The 7,664-nt window shown below is 47.6% G+C and overlaps 2 non-coding genes across 2 annotated transcripts; both read right to left on the bottom strand.

Moving 5' to 3' along the window:
• Positions 1-3,794: 3,794 nt before the first annotated feature.
• On the bottom strand, positions 3,795-3,867 carry TRNAV-AAC (transfer RNA valine (anticodon AAC)). The gene has a single exon. It is a non-coding gene; the product is annotated as a tRNA-Val (tRNA).
• A 2,465-nt stretch (positions 3,868-6,332) lies between these two features.
• On the bottom strand, positions 6,333-6,405 carry TRNAK-UUU (transfer RNA lysine (anticodon UUU)). The gene has a single exon. It is a non-coding gene; the product is annotated as a tRNA-Lys (tRNA).
• Positions 6,406-7,664: the final 1,259 nt, after the last annotated feature.

Genomic DNA, 7,664 nt, shown 5'->3' with positions numbered 1-7,664 from the left:
CCCATGGGACCAACATGGATACAACAACACCCCAACCAAGGTTAAAAGTCAATGCACGTGGGAGAAGCATCTTGTGTTTCATTCCTTATGTGCTAGTCCCATTGTGTTGCCATCTCCTTTTCTTTCTTTCTGTTAAAAGCTTTGGTGTTTTGCACAGAAACATTATTTCCCCAGCAGAGACCCAGGAGTGGTGGCTGCATTCCGGTACCAAACAGTCACTAGAACGGGGCAGACAAAGGCCTTTAGGACGAGGCATCCCTCACTGTCAAAAAATCATCTCGCTCCTGCAGGTGACTGGCAGCCTGAATTTGTTCCTTATCATCCCAGAGTCTGGGGGGCTAGAATCAGAACTACCCAGCCCCTCCATATGTAGGAGGAACAAACATAAACCTTGTCTTTAAAACAAGCTGTTCCCTTCCTTCTCAGGGAAGATTTTTCTATGAGTGAAGTTGAGTTTCAGTTCCCCTCTCCTGGAGTGGGGCCAGCTCCCAATGAGCTCTGATTTCACCTTTGCCCCTTTCAGTCACTCTGGGTTTCGAACTCTGCTCCTTGCCGTCAGGCAACTTCCAGCCCATCCACCTTGCTCATTAATTCCATGGTCATATATCACCCCCTTTGCCAGCACACAGAGCCTGCAGGAAAGCTACTCATACCAGATGCATTGGTGCTATAGTGTTGTGCATAGGTGCTGTCCAAACAGTTGGTCTGGGTTTGAGTTCCAGCCAGTGCAATAATGGCTTTTCGTCTTCTGTCTCCTCGTCTGGAAGTGGTTTAATTTCAGTCACATTGTTTTACAATCACATCCATAGAATGAGACAATAAGTGTGTAAAAGTCCAGCAGGTCATACACGATGGAGGCACACAAGGGGCTGGAATGTTTTCATCTGAGAAAGACAGAACACTTGGAAACCTGCAGCTCCCATCCCCTGGCCTTCCGTGTTATGATTCCAGCTGTGTGAGCTGTTTGTATGATGTTCTGGCATGATGGGGAAATAAAGTATTGAGTCAGTTTTTGCTCCTGCAGATTCCTTTGCAGTTACAATTATAATGACATGAACAAAAGGGAGGCAAAATAAAAATAATCCCCAAATTGCAATACAGGTGGGGAAAGAGAAGATCACGGTTAAGCCAAATACATCAAAATAAAAATACCAAAAGGGAAAGGGGGAAGAGATCAGGTCTGTGGAGATCCCCTTGATATTTGAACTCACATTGTTAGAATCAAAGTTCAGACTTGACGCTGGAAAACCTGCAACTACCTGTCTCTCTGAACACCTGTGATGAACAAGATCGAGTTGGGACACCGGTTCTGCTTCAATCATGTATTGTCTCTCTGTTCTCTCTTTCTTCTCCCCGCAATTCCTCGTATCCAATGTCTCTGCTTTTCTCCTCTTGTTCCCTCTCCCCCTGCCCTTTCCCAGTGGCAGCGACTCACAGGGCTTCTCCCCTGGTAGCTGGTGCTCATTATCAATCAAATAAATCAAAACACTTTCACCAGCAAGTGGATTTAGCCCAGGACCCTCAGAGTCAGCAGCTGTTATACCCCCACTGAGCTCTCTGGTCAGGTGTCCTGGCACTGGAAGCCTCCTGTGTAGATTCTAAAATAGCAGGGGGCTGACATATTGGACTGGACATTGTAGCTCCACCGTTATTTTATTGAATTGCTTCAAAACAGCAAGTATAGAAAGTCTACTAAGTGTCAGGCTCTCTGCCATGGAAACAGCTGCCCCTGCTCTCCAGGAGTCTGTGTGTTCCACCCAGCAACGTACAAACCTGCTCCGAGCTGAAGGGGGGTCAGACAGTGACGGTAACGCAAATCTTCAGACAATTAACCCAAGTCCCTTCCTTTCTTGAACCCAGGACGTGCCAGTCACTTGTTAGCCATGGCGTTATCTTCATCTTCAAATACCTCTCAGGACATTTCACAGAGAGAGTGGAACCCCACCCCATGGCTCCCTGTTGAGGCATTGTACCGTACCTGCCCCTGGACACTGTCTGGTTTTATACTCCTAGAGCTTTTTCTCTTCAAACCCCTTATCCCAATCTCTGGGCCACCGCCACATTTCAGAGTTTAGAATTTACTCTCATCACCCTCGTATGGCACTTTCCATGTGAATGAGACAAAGCAATGGGGGAAGCTCTGTGGCTAATGAAAACCGGTGTGTTGGGTGAGGCCTGAACTCATAACCCCAGCAGTGCGCCTCCCTCACTAGCCAGTTGTATCCCTGTAGGTGCTTCATACACAAGCCTGGGAAGTAGGCAGTTACCTGTGTCTGTGATTAACAGAGTTGGTGGCTAATTGAAAGGCTGATGGTTCAAACCCAGGTGAAGATAGAGGTGTTTGGCTTTTTTGTGAAGAGAATCCAGTACATTTTAACAGGCAGGAAAATGCCTCAATTCTGGCCTAGCCTCATTGGGCAAGCATAAGGAGCAATTTCACCAGATGTGTTGGTGGTATAGGGGTGAGCATAGCTGCCTTTTGAGCAGTTGACCTAGGTTCAATTCCCAGCCACCACACTGAGGTGCTGTTTTCTCAGCTGGAAACTAGTTTAATTTCCATCACATTGTATCAGTTTATCAATGGAATGAGAGAATCAATGTCCTGCAGGTCATTAAACACCCAGTGAAGGAAGAAAGGGGCAGGACTATACAGTGAGCAGGTGGAGTCACCCTGGTATTACAATGTTTGGGTTTTTTTTTCTTTACTTCCCTCTCCCTTTTAGACTCAGAGCATTTAAGGTTAGAAGGGACCAGTGTGATCATCTAGTCTGACCTGCTGCACCTTGCGGGCCAAAAGAGCCCACTCACCCACTCCTGTAATAGACTCGGGAGGGGAGGCAGCTCTGTGCTCTGCCCCTACTCCAGGCAGCGCATGGAGGCCCTCTGCCCCCCTCCCACAATGGGTGTGCAGAGATGTGCCAGCAGCACTAAGGTGGCTCCCTGCCCACTCTGCCTCTGTCCCTCCGTGCCGCTTCCAGAAGTGTCTGGCATTTCCCAGCATCCCCTGGGGTGGGGGGAGTGTCTCCATGTGCTGCCTCTGCCCCGAGAACCAACTCCACAGCTCCCATTGGCCAGGAACTGCAGCCAATGGGAGCTCTGGGGGCCGCGCCTGCAGGTAGCGGCACATGGAGACTCACTGTCCCCGCTGACCTGAGAGCTGCTGTCACAGGGTTGTGTGTACTGGTCACTTCGGGAGTTGCAGTGCCCGGGGTAAGCACCACCCCCTCCTGCACCCCAACCCCCAAGCAGAAAGCCCGCACCCCACACCCAAATTTCCTCCCAGAGCTTTGCTTGTCTTCCTTTCACCCAGAACCATCCTTTCTCTCCTGGGTTGCAAGTAGCCATCCTTGGGAAGCCACGAGGCAGGCACAGGATCCTACCTCCCAGCAGCCAACTGCACCTCCCCAGACTTTGCAGAATGAATGGTGGCGCTCTACTAACCCCACTTAGCCGCACTGAGGGGCTTAGCTTCTGCCCTGCCTTCCTCAGCTCGACTTTCCTCTTTTGCCCCATTCTTGCCTCACTTCCTCCTTTGGCAAGTCACACAAAGGAGGCCAGCAGGAAGAGCTGGTCTCCACCAGCCAACCTCCCAGGGCAGAGGAGACCAAGCCACAAGGCTCCAAAAGGTGACTGACCCAGATCCTCTAGCTTTCCTCTGCTGATGCCAAGGCTCTTTCTCAGCTCATTTCCCCAGCCTCTGTCCTGCAGGGGTTGGGTTTATCACAGGTACATGCCAGTGGCAGCAGTAGGAACTTTGCTAGACAGCCAGGGAAGCTGGGAAAACTAAGCAATTTTGTTTCTGCCTGGTTTTGAACCAGGGACCTTTTGCGTGTTAGGCAAACGTGATAACCACTACACTACAGAAACTCTGTCAGAGGACTCTGCCCCTCCCTTCATAAGAGTATAAGAATGGCTATACTGGGTCAGACCAAAGGTCCATCCAGCCCAGTGTCCTGTCTGCCAACAGTGGCCAATGCCAGGTGCCCCAGAGGGCGTGAACCTAACAGGCAATGATCAAGTGGTCTCTCTCCTGCCATCCATCTCCATCCTCTGACAAGCAGAGGCTAGGGACACCATTCCTTACCCATCCTGGCTAATAGCCATTCATGACTTAACTTCCATTAATTTATCTAGTTCTCTTTTAAACCCTCTTATAGTCCTAGCCTTCATAACCTCCTCAGGCAAGGAGTTCAACATGTTGACTGTGCACTGTGTGAAGAAGAACTTCCTTTTATTTGTTTAAAACCTGCTGTGCATTAATTTCATTTGGTGGCCCCTAGTTCTTATATTATGGGAACAAGTAAATAATTTTTCCTTATTCACTTTCTCCTCATCATTCATGATTTTATATACCTTTATCATATCCCCCCTTAGTCTCCTCTTTTCAAAAATGTAAAGTCCTAGTCTCTTTAATCTCTCCTCATATGAGACCCATTCCAAACCCTAATCATTTTAGTTGCCCTTCTCTGAACCTTTTCTAGTGCCAGTATATCTTTTTTGAAATGAGGAGACCACATCTATACGCAGTATTCAAGATGTGGGTGTACCATGGATTTATATAAGGGCAAATATTCTCTGTCTTATTCTCTATCCCTTTTTAAATGATTCCTAACATCCTGTTTGCTTTTTTGACTGCTGCTGAACACTGCATGGTCGTCTTCAGAGAACTATCCACGATGACTCCAAGATATCTTTCCTGATTAACTGTAACTAAATTAGCCCCCATCATATTGTATGTATAGTTGGGGTTATTTTTCCCAATCTGCATTACTTTACATTTATCCACATTACATCTCATTTGCCATTTTTTTGCTCAATCACTTAGTTTTGTGAGGTCTCTTTGAAAATCTTTCACAGTCTGCTTTGGTCTTAACTATCTTGAGCAGTTTAGTATCATCTGCAAACTTTGCCACCTCACTGTTTACCCCTTTCTCCAGATCATTTATGACTAAGTTGAATAGGATTGGTCCTAGGACTCACCATTGGGGAACACCACTAGTCACCCCTCTCCATTCTGAACACACCGATGGGCGAACCTGGAGAAAGTGATGTCAGCCCTTCGATGGGTCAGCTGGCAGAGCAAAGGACTGGAGCCGGAACTCAGGAAGTCATCCTTATGTTGTCCTTCTGACTCCAGCTTGAAGGAGAGCTTCTTTTTCTTCCCCTTGCTGAGAAAGAGCAGGAGAAGAAAGAAAGATCAGGTGAGTCAACTCTTGCTTGGGAGCCACCCACTGAAAATGTAAAAACAAAAAAGTAAAGCCATAAAAGACTTCAAAGCCCACCAGGCCCAACCTCTCTTCTAATATGGCAGAAAAGCCACACGTCTCCTGTCTAGGTAGGGATATCCTATTGCCCCACAAGAAGTGGAAGGTCATCAAGTTCAGCCTCAGCAGTACTCATGGAGCAGGGGGAAATACATGGCTGAGGAAATTCCCTGTAGACGAAAGATAGGTCTTGAGCATCACAGCTTTGTAGGTAATTACAAGGTCTACTTACGCCACCGGCTGAGCCATTCCTCACAGGCCAGCAACTGCTTCTCCCAGTTTGCGTTCCTCACCATGTACCCAACTAAATGCTAGAAGGCCCAGCTCATCAACCTACCCACTCTTGCAGCCCTCCTCTTCCACCCTGACTGATAGGGAGGAGTATTAAGCCTCCCTCCCTTAGGCCTTTCAGCATTCCTGGGGAACACCAACACCGCCCAAGTGACTTTGGGCCAGTTGGTCAACCAATAGGGCTGCCTCCTAGGCCAGGCTGCAGCCCAGCTTCAGGACTCAGAGGAAATGGAGCTCCCATCCCTACCTACAGGACTCCAAGCACGACCAGCCTTCTGGATCAAACATCCCCTCTTGTGCTCAAGTCACAACAGCTAGCAGGCAAAAGGCAGGCTTTCATATCATTTGAGAGAGCAAGACAGAGCCTTGGAAGACCCAGCAGGATTAGGTCGCACAGGAATTGTCCTCAGATCCTACTGAGACTTCAACTCAGATTGCAGGATTCAAAGTCCTGAGGGCTGCTCTTACACCATGGGACCAATAGGGAACCCCCAGATCTCTGCTGAGTTCTGGTGTGGATGACCCTGCGGGCCCAGCCCTGCATTTACTCACCAAGTTGGCATGTAACAGTTTGCTGCAACTCCCAGAGGCCTTTCTTAATCCAGACTGAGAGGCCAGTGGCATGTGAGGAAATTGCCCCTTCCATCCTAGGCAGTACATGACCCTTTCTAGGAAAGACCAAGTCCTGGAGGAAAAGTGACTGTTGTGAAATAACATCCTGAGGAGATGCCTTTTTCAGTTGTTGGAGGAGTACCATATGGGGAAATGCTCCCTTTTCACCTGACCAGGAATTTGAACCCTGGACCGTCAGATTAAAAGTCTGACGCTCTACCAACTGAGCTAGCCAGGCTCATAGAAAAAAAGGGCAAGTTTGATGCAGAAGAGAAACTAGTCAAGAAAAAGAGGGCAGAAAATTTGCTACTCTTGCTTCTTTAGCAGCCCTATGCCCATCTTGCTTCTCCATGTGGCACCCAGAGACATTCTTCTTTTTTTAGTTAAATATCAGATCCAGGAGAAAACACAGTTATACAAAGCAAAATAAAATTGACCTGTCTCATGCAGTGCTACATTGACCTCTATTCAGACTGAGCCTAACGGAGGGCCTTGCTTTGGGATCAAACATGCCCTCTTATGCGAGTCACAACAGCTAGCAGGCAAGAGACAGGCTACCATGTCATTGAAGAGAGCAGGAGGAAGCTTTGGAAATCCCAGAATAATTAGCTGGCAATGAAAGGACCCCACAATTCTACAGGGGCTTGAACTTTGATTTCAGGATTCACAGCTCTGAATACCAGCTCTGAGAGTTTGACTTCTGGCATGAAAGACTCTGTGCGGACAATTTTTTCTCTCAGGGAATACCCAGTGGGAATATGCCTTTCTGGCCAGCCCTACATTTGCTCAAAAAATCAGCACACAGCACTTTGTTACAGGCCCAGAGGCCTTTCTTCCTCCAGACTGTAATGCCAGTGGACAGGTGAGGAAGTAGCACTTTCAGTCCCAAGCAGTAAAGAGCCCTTCCTAGGAAAGACCAAGTTCTGAAAAGGAAAAACTGAAGTCAAAGAGAGTCCTCAAGAGATGCCTTCTGAAAATCTTGGGGAATTGTCTTTCTACCTGACCAGGGACTTGAACCCTGGACCCTCAGATTAAAAGTCTGATGTTCTACCAACTGAGCAAATTTGATGCTGAAAAAAAACTGCTCAGAAAATGAGGGCAGAAAACAATACAGAAAACCTGATGCTTTCACTCTCTTAGCAGTCCTAGCCCCAGCCTGCTCCTCCATCCGGCCCCCTGAGGCCTTATTCTTTTTTTAGTTAAATAGCAAATCCAGGAGAAAACACAGTTATACAAAGCAAAACGAAATCACAAACAGAAATGTCATTGGAAATACAAAAATTAAAAAGGAAAACGCAATTCCCATCACTTTATCATGTCTGGGCCATTCCTGTATCGAGAGCACCTGCTAAGGGCCCTGTGTGCTTACGAGAAACCTGGAGAAACTCATACCACAGCCTGAACATGAAACTCAACTGCTCCCAGGTGCTGCAGTAAAACCCTTTCCCTGCTATGACGTTGCACTCCATATGATTTTATTAAAATATGCTAATGGAG

Source organism: Gopherus flavomarginatus, chromosome 16 (genome assembly GCF_025201925.1).
Source record: "Gopherus flavomarginatus isolate rGopFla2 chromosome 16, rGopFla2.mat.asm, whole genome shotgun sequence".
NCBI classification, from domain to species: Eukaryota; Metazoa; Chordata; order Testudines; family Testudinidae; genus Gopherus; species Gopherus flavomarginatus.
This window is presented reverse-complemented; position numbering and strand designations above follow the sequence as displayed.